We start from the raw sequence: 14,051 nt of genomic DNA on the forward strand, positions 1-14,051 counted from the left end.
TCCTCGCCAATCCCTCTCTGGCACAGAGGATCCACTACCTGCCAGCCGGCATCGTGACAGTAGATCCGGCCATGGATCCCGCTGAGGTCCCTCTGCCTTATATCTCTGATATCACCACGGTGGTCGCCCAGCAATCCCGACAGATCGCCCATCTAACCCACCAGCTGTCGGAAATGTCCACCATTGTGCACCAACTTCAGTCGCAACTTCAGCAGCAATCATCTCCTCCGCCAGCTCCTGCACCCCTTCCGCAGCGAGTGGCCACTCCTAGCCTCCGCCTGTCCTTGCCGGACAAATTTAATGGGGACTCTAAGTTTTGCCGTGGCTTTCTTTCGCAATGTTCCCTGCACATGGAGATGATGTCGGACCAGTTTCCTACTGAAAGGTCTAAGGTGGCTTTCGTAGTCAGCCTTCTGTCTGGAAAAGCCCTGTCATGGGCCACACCGCTCTGGGACCGCAATGACCCCGTCACTGCCTCTGTACACTCCTTCTTCTCGGAAATTCGAAGTGTCTTTGAGGAACCTGCCCGAGCCTCTTCTGCTGAGACTGCCCTGCTGAACCTGGTCCAGGGTAATTCTTCCGTTGGCGAGTACGCCATACAATTCCGTACTCTTGCTTCTGAACTATCCTGGAATAATGAGGCCCTCTGCGCGACCTTTAAAAAAGGCCTATCCAGCAACATTAAAGATGTTCTGGCCGCACGAGAAACTCCTGCTAACCTGCATGAACTCATTCATCTAGCCACTCGCATTGACATGCGTTTTTCTGAGAGACATTAAGAGCTCCGCCAGGAAAAAGACTTAGATCTCTGGACACCTCTCCCACAGTCTCCACTGCAATCTGCGCCTAGGCCTCCCGCCGAGGAAGCCATGCAAGTGGATCGGTCTCGCCTGACCCTGGAAGAGAGGAATCGCCGTAAGGAAGAGAATCTTTGTCTGTACTGTGCCAGTACCGAACATTTTTTGGTGGATTGCCCTATCCGTCCTCCACGTCTGGGAAACGCACGCTCGCACCCAGCTCTCGTGGGTGTGGCGTCTCTTGATGCTAAGTCGGCTTCTCCACGTCTCACGGTGCCTGTACGGATTTCTACTTCAGCCAGCTCTTCCCTCTCAGCCGTGGCCTGCCTGGACTCTGGTGCCTCTGGGAATTTTATTCGGGAGTCCTTGGTGAATAAATTCCGCATTCCGGTGACCCGTCTTGTCAAGCCACTCCACATTTCCGCGGTCAACGGAGCCAGGTTGGATTGCACCGTGCGTTACCGCACGGAGCCCCTCCTAATGTGCATCGGACCTCATCACGAGAAAATTGAATTTTTGGTCCTTCCCAATTGCACTTCCGAAATTCTCCTTGGACTACCCTGGCTTCTACACCATTCCCCAAACCTGGACTGGTCCACTGGGGAGATCAAGAGTTGGGGTCCCTCTTGTTCCAAGGACTGCCTTAAACCGGTTCCCAGTACTCCCTGCCGTGACCCTGTGGTTCCTCCTGTATCCGGTCCCCCTAAGGTCGTTAGGGACTCTGCCTGCCACAGAAAATGCCTCTCCCCCCCTCCCAGTCCTCTCAGGCAAGCCTCGGTGCCTCCTCATGGCCCTCGTCCTGGTGTCACACTGCCCCGTGCCAGGCCTCGCCCTCTGCCCTCCCTCCCCATTCCCACTCCTGCTGTACTGCCTGCCATTGAGGAAACCATCCATTCCTTCCCGGTGTCCTCATCCCAGGGGAGGCAGTCACCGGACAAAAAAAAGGGGAGACCTAAGGGGGGGGGTACTGTTACGCCTAGCGCTCCAGGTCCCCGCTCCTCCCCGGAGCGCTCACGGCGTCTTTCTCCCTGCAGCTCCCCGGTCAGTCCCGCTGACCGGGAGCGCTGCACTGTCATGGCCGTTGGGGATGCGATTCGCACAGCGGGACGCGCCCGCTCGCGAATCGCATCCCAGGTCACTTACCCGTTCCCGTCCCCTGCTGTCATGTGCTGGCGCGCGCGGCTCCGCTCTCTAGGGCGCGCGCGCGCCAGCTCCCTGAGACTTAAAGGGCCAGTGCACCAATGATTGGTGCCTGGCCCAATTAGCTTAATTGGCTTCCACCTGGTCCCTGACTATATCTGACCTCCTCCCATGCACTCCCTGGCCGGATCTTGTTGCCCTTGTGCCTAGTGAAAGCGTTTGTGTGTCTAAAGCCTGTGTACCAGAACTTCTGCTATCCACCCTGACTACGAACCTTGCCGCCTGCCCCCGACCTTCTGCTACGTCCGACCTTGCTTCTGTCTACTCCCTTGTACCTCGCCTATCATCAGCAGTCAGAGAGGTGAGCCGTTGCTAGTGGATACGACCTGGTCACTACCGCCGCAGCAAGACCATCCCGCTTTGCGGCGGGCTCTGGTGAAAACCAGTAGTGACTTAGAACCGGTCCACTAGCGCGGTCCTCGCCAATCCCTCTCTGGCACAGAGGATCCACTACCTGCCAGCCGGCATCGTGACAGTAGATCCGGCCATGGATCCCGCTGAGGTCCCTCTGCCTTATATCTCTGATATCACCACGGTGGTCGCCCAGCAATCCCGACAGATCGCCCATCTAACCCACCAGCTGTCGGAAATGTCCACCATTGTGCACCAACTTCAGTCGCAACTTCAGCAGCAATCATCTCCTCCGCCAGCTCCTGCACCCCTTCCGCAGCGAGTGGCCACTCCTAGCCTCCGCCTGTCCTTGCCGGACAAATTTAATGGGGACTCTAAGTTTTGCCGTGGCTTTCTTTCGCAATGTTCCCTGCACATGGAGATGATGTCGGACCAGTTTCCTACTGAAAGGTCTAAGGTGGCTTTCGTAGTCAGCCTTCTGTCTGGAAAAGCCCTGTCATGGGCCACACCGCTCTGGGACCGCAATGACCCCGTCACTGCCTCTGTACACTCCTTCTTCTCGGAAATTCGAAGTGTCTTTGAGGAACCTGCCCGAGCCTCTTCTGCTGAGACTGCCCTGCTGAACCTGGTCCAGGGTAATTCTTCCGTTGGCGAGTACGCCATACAATTCCGTACTCTTGCTTCTGAACTATCCTGGAATAATGAGGCCCTCTGCGCGACCTTTAAAAAAGGCCTATCCAGCAACATTAAAGATGTTCTGGCCGCACGAGAAACTCCTGCTAACCTGCATGAACTCATTCATCTAGCCACTCGCATTGACATGCGTTTTTCTGAGAGACATCAAGAGCTCCGCCAGGAAAAAGACTTAGATCTCTGGACACCTCTCCCACAGTCTCCACTGCAATCTGCGCCTAGGCCTCCCGCCGAGGAAGCCATGCAAGTGGATCGGTCTCGCCTGACCCTGGAAGAGAGGAATCGCCGTAAGGAAGAGAATCTTTGTCTGTACTGTGCCAGTACCGAACATTTTTTGGTGGATTGCCCTATCCGTCCTCCACGTCTGGGAAACGCACGCTCGCACCCAGCTCTCGTGGGTGTGGCGTCTCTTGATGCTAAGTCGGCTTCTCCACGTCTCACGGTGCCTGTACGGATTTCTACTTCAGCCAGCTCTTCCCTCTCAGCCGTGGCCTGCCTGGACTCTGGTGCCTCTGGGAATTTTATTCGGGAGTCCTTGGTGAATAAATTCCGCATTCCGGTGACCCGTCTTGTCAAGCCACTCCACATTTCCGCGGTCAACGGAGCCAGGTTGGATTGCACCGTGCGTTACCGCACGGAGCCCCTCCTAATGTGCATCGGACCTCATCACGAGAAAATTGAATTTTTGGTCCTTCCCAATTGCACTTCCGAAATTCTCCTTGGACTACCCTGGCTTCTACACCATTCCCCAAACCTGGACTGGTCCACTGGGGAGATCAAGAGTTGGGGTCCCTCTTGTTCCAAGGACTGCCTTAAACCGGTTCCCAGTACTCCCTGCCGTGACCCTGTGGTTCCTCCTGTATCCGGTCCCCCTAAGGTCGTTAGGGACTCTGCCTGCCACAGAAAATGCCTCTCCCCCCCTCCCAGTCCTCTCAGGCAAGCCTCGGTGCCTCCTCATGGCCCTCGTCCTGGTGTCACACTGCCCCGTGCCAGGCCTCGCCCTCTGCCCTCCCTCCCCATTCCCACTCCTGCTGTACTGCCTGCCATTGAGGAAACCATCCATTCCTTCCCGGTGTCCTCATCCCAGGGGAGGCAGTCACCGGACAAAAAAAAGGGGAGACCTAAGGGGGGGGGTACTGTTACGCCTAGCGCTCCAGGTCCCCGCTCCTCCCCGGAGCGCTCACGGCGTCTTTCTCCCTGCAGCTCCCCGGTCAGTCCCGCTGACCGGGAGCGCTGCACTGTCATGGCCGTTGGGGATGCGATTCGCACAGCGGGACGCGCCCGCTCGCGAATCGCATCCCAGGTCACTTACCCGTTCCCGTCCCCTGCTGTCATGTGCTGGCGCGCGCGGCTCCGCTCTCTAGGGCGCGCGCGCGCCAGCTCCCTGAGACTTAAAGGGCCAGTGCACCAATGATTGGTGCCTGGCCCAATTAGCTTAATTGGCTTCCACCTGGTCCCTGACTATATCTGACCTCCTCCCATGCACTCCCTGGCCGGATCTTGTTGCCCTTGTGCCTAGTGAAAGCGTTTGTGTGTCTAAAGCCTGTGTACCAGAACTTCTGCTATCCACCCTGACTACGAACCTTGCCGCCTGCCCCCGACCTTCTGCTACGTCCGACCTTGCTTCTGTCTACTCCCTTGTACCTCGCCTATCATCAGCAGTCAGAGAGGTGAGCCGTTGCTAGTGGATACGACCTGGTCACTACCGCCGCAGCAAGACCATCCCGCTTTGCGGCGGGCTCTGGTGAAAACCAGTAGTGACTTAGAACCGGTCCACTAGCGCGGTCCTCGCCAATCCCTCTCTGGCACAGAGGATCCACTACCTGCCAGCCGGCATCGTGACAGTAGATCCGGCCATGGATCCCGCTGAGGTCCCTCTGCCTTATATCTCTGATATCACCACGGTGGTCGCCCAGCAATCCCGACAGATCGCCCATCTAACCCACCAGCTGTCGGAAATGTCCACCATTGTGCACCAACTTCAGTCGCAACTTCAGCAGCAATCATCTCCTCCGCCAGCTCCTGCACCCCTTCCGCAGCGAGTGGCCACTCCTAGCCTCCGCCTGTCCTTGCCGGACAAATTTAATGGGGACTCTAAGTTTTGCCGTGGCTTTCTTTCGCAATGTTCCCTGCACATGGAGATGATGTCGGACCAGTTTCCTACTGAAAGGTCTAAGGTGGCTTTCGTAGTCAGCCTTCTGTCTGGAAAAGCCCTGTCATGGGCCACACCGCTCTGGGACCGCAATGACCCCGTCACTGCCTCTGTACACTCCTTCTTCTCGGAAATTCGAAGTGTCTTTGAGGAACCTGCCCGAGCCTCTTCTGCTGAGACTGCCCTGCTGAACCTGGTCCAGGGTAATTCTTCCGTTGGCGAGTACGCCATACAATTCCGTACTCTTGCTTCTGAACTATCCTGGAATAATGAGGCCCTCTGCGCGACCTTTAAAAAAGGCCTATCCAGCAACATTAAAGATGTTCTGGCCGCACGAGAAACTCCTGCTAACCTGCATGAACTCATTCATCTAGCCACTCGCATTGACATGCGTTTTTCTGAGAGACATCAAGAGCTCCGCCAGGAAAAAGACTTAGATCTCTGGACACCTCTCCCACAGTCTCCACTGCAATCTGCGCCTAGGCCTCCCGCCGAGGAAGCCATGCAAGTGGATCGGTCTCGCCTGACCCTGGAAGAGAGGAATCGCCGTAAGGAAGAGAATCTTTGTCTGTACTGTGCCAGTACCGAACATTTTTTGGTGGATTGCCCTATCCGTCCTCCACGTCTGGGAAACGCACGCTCGCACCCAGCTCTCGTGGGTGTGGCGTCTCTTGATGCTAAGTCGGCTTCTCCACGTCTCACGGTGCCTGTACGGATTTCTACTTCAGCCAGCTCTTCCCTCTCAGCCGTGGCCTGCCTGGACTCTGGTGCCTCTGGGAATTTTATTCGGGAGTCCTTGGTGAATAAATTCCGCATTCCGGTGACCCGTCTTGTCAAGCCACTCCACATTTCCGCGGTCAACGGAGCCAGGTTGGATTGCACCGTGCGTTACCGCACGGAGCCCCTCCTAATGTGCATCGGACCTCATCACGAGAAAATTGAATTTTTGGTCCTTCCCAATTGCACTTCCGAAATTCTCCTTGGACTACCCTGGCTTCTACACCATTCCCCAAACCTGGACTGGTCCACTGGGGAGATCAAGAGTTGGGGTCCCTCTTGTTCCAAGGACTGCCTTAAACCGGTTCCCAGTACTCCCTGCCGTGACCCTGTGGTTCCTCCTGTATCCGGTCCCCCTAAGGTCGTTAGGGACTCTGCCTGCCACAGAAAATGCCTCTCCCCCCCTCCCAGTCCTCTCAGGCAAGCCTCGGTGCCTCCTCATGGCCCTCGTCCTGGTGTCACACTGCCCCGTGCCAGGCCTCGCCCTCTGCCCTCCCTCCCCATTCCCACTCCTGCTGTACTGCCTGCCATTGAGGAAACCATCCATTCCTTCCCGGTGTCCTCATCCCAGGGGAGGCAGTCACCGGACAAAAAAAAGGGGAGACCTAAGGGGGGGGGTACTGTTACGCCTAGCGCTCCGGGTCCCCGCTCCTCCCCGGAGCGCTCACGGCGTCTTTCTCCCTGCAGCTCCCCGGTCAGTCCCGCTGACCGGGAGCGCTGCACTGTCATGGCCGTTGGGGATGCGATTCGCACAGCGGGACGCGCCCGCTCGCGAATCGCATCCCAGGTCACTTACCCGTTCCCGTCCCCTGCTGTCATGTGCTGGCGCGCGCGGCTCCGCTCTCTAGGGCGCGCGCGCGCCAGCTCCCTGAGACTTAAAGGGCCAGTGCACCAATGATTGGTGCCTGGCCCAATTAGCTTAATTGGCTTCCACCTGGTCCCTGACTATATCTGACCTCCTCCCATGCACTCCCTGGCCGGATCTTGTTGCCCTTGTGCCTAGTGAAAGCGTTTGTGTGTCTAAAGCCTGTGTACCAGAACTTCTGCTATCCACCCTGACTACGAACCTTGCCGCCTGCCCCCGACCTTCTGCTACGTCCGACCTTGCTTCTGTCTACTCCCTTGTACCTCGCCTATCATCAGCAGTCAGAGAGGTGAGCCGTTGCTAGTGGATACGACCTGGTCACTACCGCCGCAGCAAGACCATCCCGCTTTGCGGCGGGCTCTGGTGAAAACCAGTAGTGACTTAGAACCGGTCCACTAGCGCGGTCCTCGCCAATCCCTCTCTGGCACAGAGGATCCACTACCTGCCAGCCGGCATCGTGACAGGTATCACTCCTTGGCTAAATTCTCGGTCAGATTTCTGTGTGGTAGATAGAGTACCTCCATGCTTTAGTGTTCCACATCATGTAACGTACTGAACTGGCTTAATGTAGAAATGGTACAAGGTAAGTTAAGTGATATAAATGTAAGCAAATCTCCAGGGCCAGATGGATTGCACCCAAGAGTTCTTAGAGAATTAAGTTCAGTAATATCTGTACCCCTGTTCATGATATTTAGAGATTCACTGGGGTCTGGTATTGTGCCAAGGGACTGGCGCAAGGCGAATGTGGTGCCAATCTTCAAAAAGGGCTCTAGATCTTCCCCAGGAAACTATAGACCGGTAAGTTTAACGTGCATTGTGGGTAAATTGTTTGAAGGACTTATAAGGGATTACATACAGGAATACGTAGGGGATAATTGTATTATAAGTGATAGCCAGCAAGGGTTTTCCAAGGATAAAAGTTGTCAAACCAATCTAATTTGCTTTTATGAAGAGGTGAGTAGAAGCCTTGACTTGGCTGTGGATATAGTGTTTCTGGATTTTGCTAAAGCGTTTGATACTGTCCCTCATAGACGTCTGACAGGTAAGTTAAGGTCTTTGGGTTTGGAAACTTTAGTTTGTAACTGGATTGAACACTGGCTCATGGATCGTACCCAGAGAGTGGTGGTCAATGATTCGTACTCTGATTGGTCCCCGGTTATTAGTGATGTACCCCAAGGCTCAGTGCGGGGCCCGCTGTTGTTTAATTTATTTATCAATGATATAGAGGATGGCATTAACAGCTCTGTTTCTATCTTTGCAGATGACACCAAGCTTTGTAGCACGGAACAGTCTATAGAGGATGCGTATAGGTTACAAGATGACTTGGATAGACTAAGTGTCTGGGCATCCACTTGGCAAATGAGGTTCAATGTGGATAAATGTAAAGTTATGCATCTGGGTACTTATAACATGCATGCATTGTATGTCTTAGGGGGGATTAAACTGGCAGAGTCACTGGTAGAGAAGGATCTGGGTGTACTCGTAAATCACAGACTACAGAATAGCATGCCATGTCAGGCTGCTGCTTCCAAGGCCGGCAGGATATTGTCATGTATAAAAATAGGCATGGACTCGAGGGACAGGGACATAATACTCCCCCTTTATAAAGCATTGGTACGGCCTCACCTGGAATATGCTGTTCAGTTTTGGGCACCAGTCCATAAAAGGGACACTGTGGAGCTGGAAAGGGTGCAGAGATGCGCGACTAAACTAAAATGGGGCATGGAACATCTTAGCTATGAGGAGTGATTAAAGGAGTTACAATTGTTTAGTCTTGAGAAGAGACGTTTAAGGGGGTATGTTACGCCTAGCGCTCCGGGCCCCCGCTCCTCCCCGGAGCGCTCACAGCGTCTTTCTCCCTGCAGCTCCCCGGTCAGTCCCGCTGACCGGGAGCGCTGCTCTTTCATGGCCGTTGGGGATGCGATTCGCACAGCGGGACGCGCCCGCTCGCGAATCGCATCCCAGGTCACTTACCCGTTCCCGTCCCCTGCTGTCATGTGCTGGCGCGCGCGGCTCCGCTCTCTAGGGCGCGCGCGCGCCAGCTCCCTGAGACTTAAAGGGCCAGTGCACCAATGATTGGTGCCTGGCCCAATTAGCTTAATTGGCTCCCACCTGGTCCCTGACTATATCTAACCTCCTCCCATGCACTTCCTTGCCGGATCTTGTTGCCCTTGTGCCTAGTGAAAGCGTTTTGTGTGTTTAAAAACCTGTGTACCAGAACTTCTGCTATCTCCCCTGACTACGAACCTTGCCGCCTGCCCCCGACCTTCTGCTACGTCCGACTTGCTTCTGCCTACTCCCTTGTACCTCGCCTATCTTAAGCAGCCAGAGAGGTGAGCCGTTGCTAGTGGATACGACCTGGTCACTACCGCCGCAGCAAGACCATCCCGCTTTGCGGCGGGCTCTGGTGAAAACCAGTAGTGTCTTAGAACCGGTCCACTAGCACGGTCCTCGCTATCCCTCTCTGGCACAGAGGATCCACCTCCTGCCAGCCGGCATCGTGACAGTAGATCCGGCCATGGATCCCGCTGAAGTTCCTCTGCCAGTTGTCGCTGACCTCCCTACGCTGGTCGCCCAGCAAGCTCGTCAGATCGCCCAGCAGTCGCAACAGATAGCGCAACAAGATCACCAGCTGTCGTACTTGACCACCATGACACAGCAACTCCAGTCACAACTACAGCAAGTACAGTCACAGCTACAGCAGCAACAACCATCTCCTCCGCCAGCTCCTGCACCCCTTCCGCGGCGAGTGGCCGCTCCTAGCCTCCGCCTGTCCTTGCCGGACAAATTTAATGGGGACTCTAAGTTTTGCCGTGGCTTTCTTTCGCAATGTTCCCTGCACTTGGAGATGATGTCGGACCAGTTTCCTACTGAAAGGTCTAAGGTGGCTTTCGTAGTCAGCCTTCTGTCTGGAAAAGCCCTGTCATGGGCCACACCGCTCTGGGACCGCAATGACCCCGTCACTGCCTCTGTACACTCCTTCTTCTCGGAAATTCGAAGTGTCTTTGAGGAACCTGCCCGAGCCTCTTCTGCTGAGACTGCCCTGCTGAACCTGGTCCAGGGTAATTCCTCCGTTGGCGAGTACGCCATACAATTCCGTACTCTTGCTTCTGAACTATCCTGGAATAATGAGGCTCTCTGCGCGACCTTTAAAAAAGGCCTATCCAGCAACATTAAAGATGTTCTGGCCGCACGAGAGACTCCTGCTAACCTGCATGAACTCATTCATCTAGCCACTCGCATTGACATGCGTTTTTCTGAGAGGCATCAAGAGCTCCGCCAGGAAAAAGACTTAGATCTCTGGACACCTCTCCCACAGTCTCCACTGCAATCTGCGCCTAGGCCTCCCGCCGAGGAGGCCATGCAAGTGGATCGGTCTCGCCTGACCCTGGAAGAGAGGAATCGCCGTAAGGAAGAGAATCTTTGTCTGTACTGTGCCAGTACTGAACATTTTTTGGTGGATTGCCCAATCCGTCCTCCACGTCTGGGAAACGCACGCTCGCACCCAGCTCTCGTGGGTGTGGCGTCTCTTGATGCCAAGTCGGCTTCTCCACGTCTCACGGTGCCTGTTCGGATTTCTACTTCAGCCAGCTCTCCCCTCTCAGCCGTGGCCTGCCTGGACTCTGGAGCTTCTGGGAATTTTATTCGGGAGTCCTTTGTGAATAAATTCCGCATTCCGGTGACCCGTCTTGTCAAGCCACTCCACATTTCCGCGGTCAACGGAGCCAGGTTGGATTGCACCGCGCGTTACCGCACGGAGCCCCTCCTAATGTGCATCGGACCTCATCACGAGGAAATTGTATTTTTTGTCCTTCCTAATTGCACTTCTGAAGTTCTCCTTGGACTACCCTGGCTTCAACACCATTCCCCAACCCTGGATTGGTCCACTGGGGAGATCAAGAGTTGGGGTCCCTCTTGTTCCAAGGACTGCCTTCAACCGGTTCCCAGTACTCCCTGCCGTGACCCTGTGGTTCCTCCTGTATCCGGTCCCCCTAAGGTCATTAAGGACTCTGCCTGCCACAGGAAATGCCCCTCCCCCCCTCCCAGTCCCATCAGGCAAGCCTCTGTGTCCCCTCATGGCCCTCGTCCTGGTGTCACACTGCCCCGTGCCAGGTCTCGCCCTCTGCCCTCTCTCCCCATTCCTACTCCTGCGGTTCTGCCTGCCGTTGAGGAATCCCTCCATCCTTTCCCGGTGTCCTCATCCCAGGGGAGGCAGTTACCGGACAAAGAGAAGGGGAGACCTAAGGGGGGGGGGTACTGTTACGCCTAGCGCTCCGGGCCCCCGCTCCTCCCCGGAGCGCTCACGGCGTCTTTCTCCCTGCAGCTCCCCGGTCAGTCCCGCTGACCGGGAGCGCTGCTCTGTCATGGCCGTTGGGGATGCGATTCGCACAGCGGGACGCACCCGCTCGCGAATCGCATCCCAGGTCACTTACCCGTTCCCGTCCCCTGCTGTCATGTGCTGGCGCGCGCGGCTCCGCTCTCTAGGGCGCGCGCGCGCCAGCTCCCTGAGACTTAAAGGGCCAGTGCACCAATGATTGGTGCCTGGCCCAATTAGCTTAATTGGCTCCCACCTGGTCCCTGACTATATCTAACCTCCTCCCATGCACTTCCTTGCCGGATCTTGTTGCCCTTGTGCCTAGTGAAAGCGTTTTGTGTGTTTAAAAACCTGTGTACCAGAACTTCTGCTATCTCCCCTGACTACGAACCTTGCCGCCTGCCCCCGACCTTCTGCTACGTCCGACTTGCTTCTGCCTACTCCCTTGTACCTCGCCTATCTTCAGCAGCCAGAGAGGTGAGCCGTTGCTAGTGGATACGACCTGGTCACTACCGCCGCAGCAAGACCATCCCGCTTTGCGGCGGGCTCTGGTGAAAACCAGTAGTGTCTTAGAACCGGTCCACTAGCACGGTCCTCGCTATCCCTCTCTGGCACAGAGGATCCACCTCCTGCCAGCCGGCATCGTGACAGGGTATATGATAAATGTATATAAGTATATTAATGGCCCATACAAAAAATATGGAGAAAAACTGTTCCAGGTTAAACCCCCCAAAGGACGAGGGGGCACTCCCACCGTCTGGAGAAGAAAAGGTTTAGTCTCAAGGGGCGACACGCCTTCTTTACCATAAGAACTGTGAACTTATGGAAACAGTCTACCTCAGGTACTGGTCACAGCAGGAAAAATTACAGCTTTAAAACAGGGTTAGATACATTCCTGGAACAAAATAACATTAATGCTTATAAAGAAATATAAAATCCCATCCCTTCCCCAATATCGCGCCACACCCCTACCCTACAATTCCCTGGTTGAACTTGATGGACGTATGTATTTTTTCAACCGTACTAACTATGCATGTATCAGGTATTAAAGGGAGAGGGACTGATTAAGGGGGACAGGGGACTGGTGAAGGGGGGCAGGAGACTGATTAAGGGGAGGCAAGTGTTTTTTTGAACAGGTGGCTAAGGGTTTTGGTGATGGGAATGAAGGTGGCATATTGTGTGCTTCAAATTGTCTAGAGGGTGCCGAACGAAAACATTGGTTGAAGAAATGTGGGAGAGTCTATGCATGCTTTTTGTTGTAAAATAGTTAGATATAGTGTTCTGACAACATAGCTCTTGTTTCTACAATACATAAGCTTATGTATAACTTATGTATACATTGATATACATGATTGTTACCAGTCAATCCAGTTATTTATTATTGTACTTGTTTGCACTTGCACTTAAACTATCTGTAATAAAAAAAATATATATTTTTCAAAGATATTTTTTTCCTCTTTGTGTATGTTTATGGGGTAATGGGGGGGGGGGGGGGGGTGCGCCACAAGGTTAGCTCGCACAGGGTGCCTGAACACTTAAGGCCAACCCTGATGTTTGAACTGTAATTTTAACAACTTTGTCATCCTAGGGTTAGTTTATGGGGGTTAAAATCCGTGACATTTGCGCTTTAAGGAGAGATCGCCCAGGTGTCACTTCTGACACTCGTTGCGATCCTTCTGTATAATGTATAGATGCGGGCGGCATCTTCTATGGTCTCCTGCACTGATATATTTATACACCTATTAAAATATTTCCCACAGAGAGCTGTGATTGGCTGGAACCAGTTGGCCAATCACTGTCCTCTGTGGAAAATACGAATCTGTGACGTGAGGAACTTTACATCGCAGAATATAGTGCAGGATCGCACAGAAGAGCGGCCGGCCGCCTGCATCTATACATTATATAGGAGGATCACAACAGGTGTCAGACCTCGGGGCGATCTGTCTATTAGTACAGATACTACTACTCCCATCATGGAACAGTCTGTTCCATGCTAAGAGTAGTAGTACTACCTAAAAAATGTAAAAAAAATTAAGAAAATGAAGGGAAAAAAGTGAACATACACACACACTTTATTAAACACATTATTAAAATACATTACTAATAAAAAGTTTAACAAAATGAATTCTTAAAAATATATTATTTTTACATTTAAATGGCCCCTTTCTACATTTTAATTATTAGGTACATTTTTAGGTCCCTGCCGCCCACATAAATTGGCCCCTGTTTAAAAATTAATAAAAATTTTGTTATAGGACATTAGGAACAGGAAATTTAGTTAAATACATTTTTTTTTACTGCAAAAACTCAGTGGAATCTAATAACAAAATGGAATGAATGAAGAAATTCTTATTTCGAATGGAGTAGAAATTCAGATTCGGTCAGAATAAAATTTTTCATGAAATTCGGAAAGAATTCGGATTCGTCCAATTCGATTTGCTCATCTCTACAGAGCACCTCTGTAACTGTGGTCCACCGGATCATCCCATCCAACACTTTCCAGGTGAGGTCCCCCACACTGGAAAGAAGGGACAATCCCAGAAAAAATGCAGAGTGTGTCACAAGAGTGGGATACGGAAGGACACCACCAGTCAGTGTGACACTTGCCCCGATCATCCGGGCCTCTGCATTAGAGATTGCTTTAGGGAGTATCACACTTCCCTGGAGTTCTACATTTTTTCTCGTTTACCCTAATTTTCATTCCCTAGAATTCTACTCCAAATCACCAGTCCAGAGTACATTGTCTTCCACATTTTAAAACTAAACACCCCCCCCCCCCCCAAAAAAAAAAAAAAAAAAAATACTCTTTCCCAATACCCCTGATAATATCTTTTTTCCCCCCCAAAAAATGGGTCATGGGACACAGAGTCAACAGCATTGGGGGTTTGCAAGTTGTCTCAA

The sequence above is a fragment of the Hyla sarda genome, chromosome 6 (assembly GCF_029499605.1).
Source record: "Hyla sarda isolate aHylSar1 chromosome 6, aHylSar1.hap1, whole genome shotgun sequence".
In the NCBI taxonomy this organism is placed as follows: domain Eukaryota; kingdom Metazoa; phylum Chordata; class Amphibia; order Anura; family Hylidae; genus Hyla; species Hyla sarda.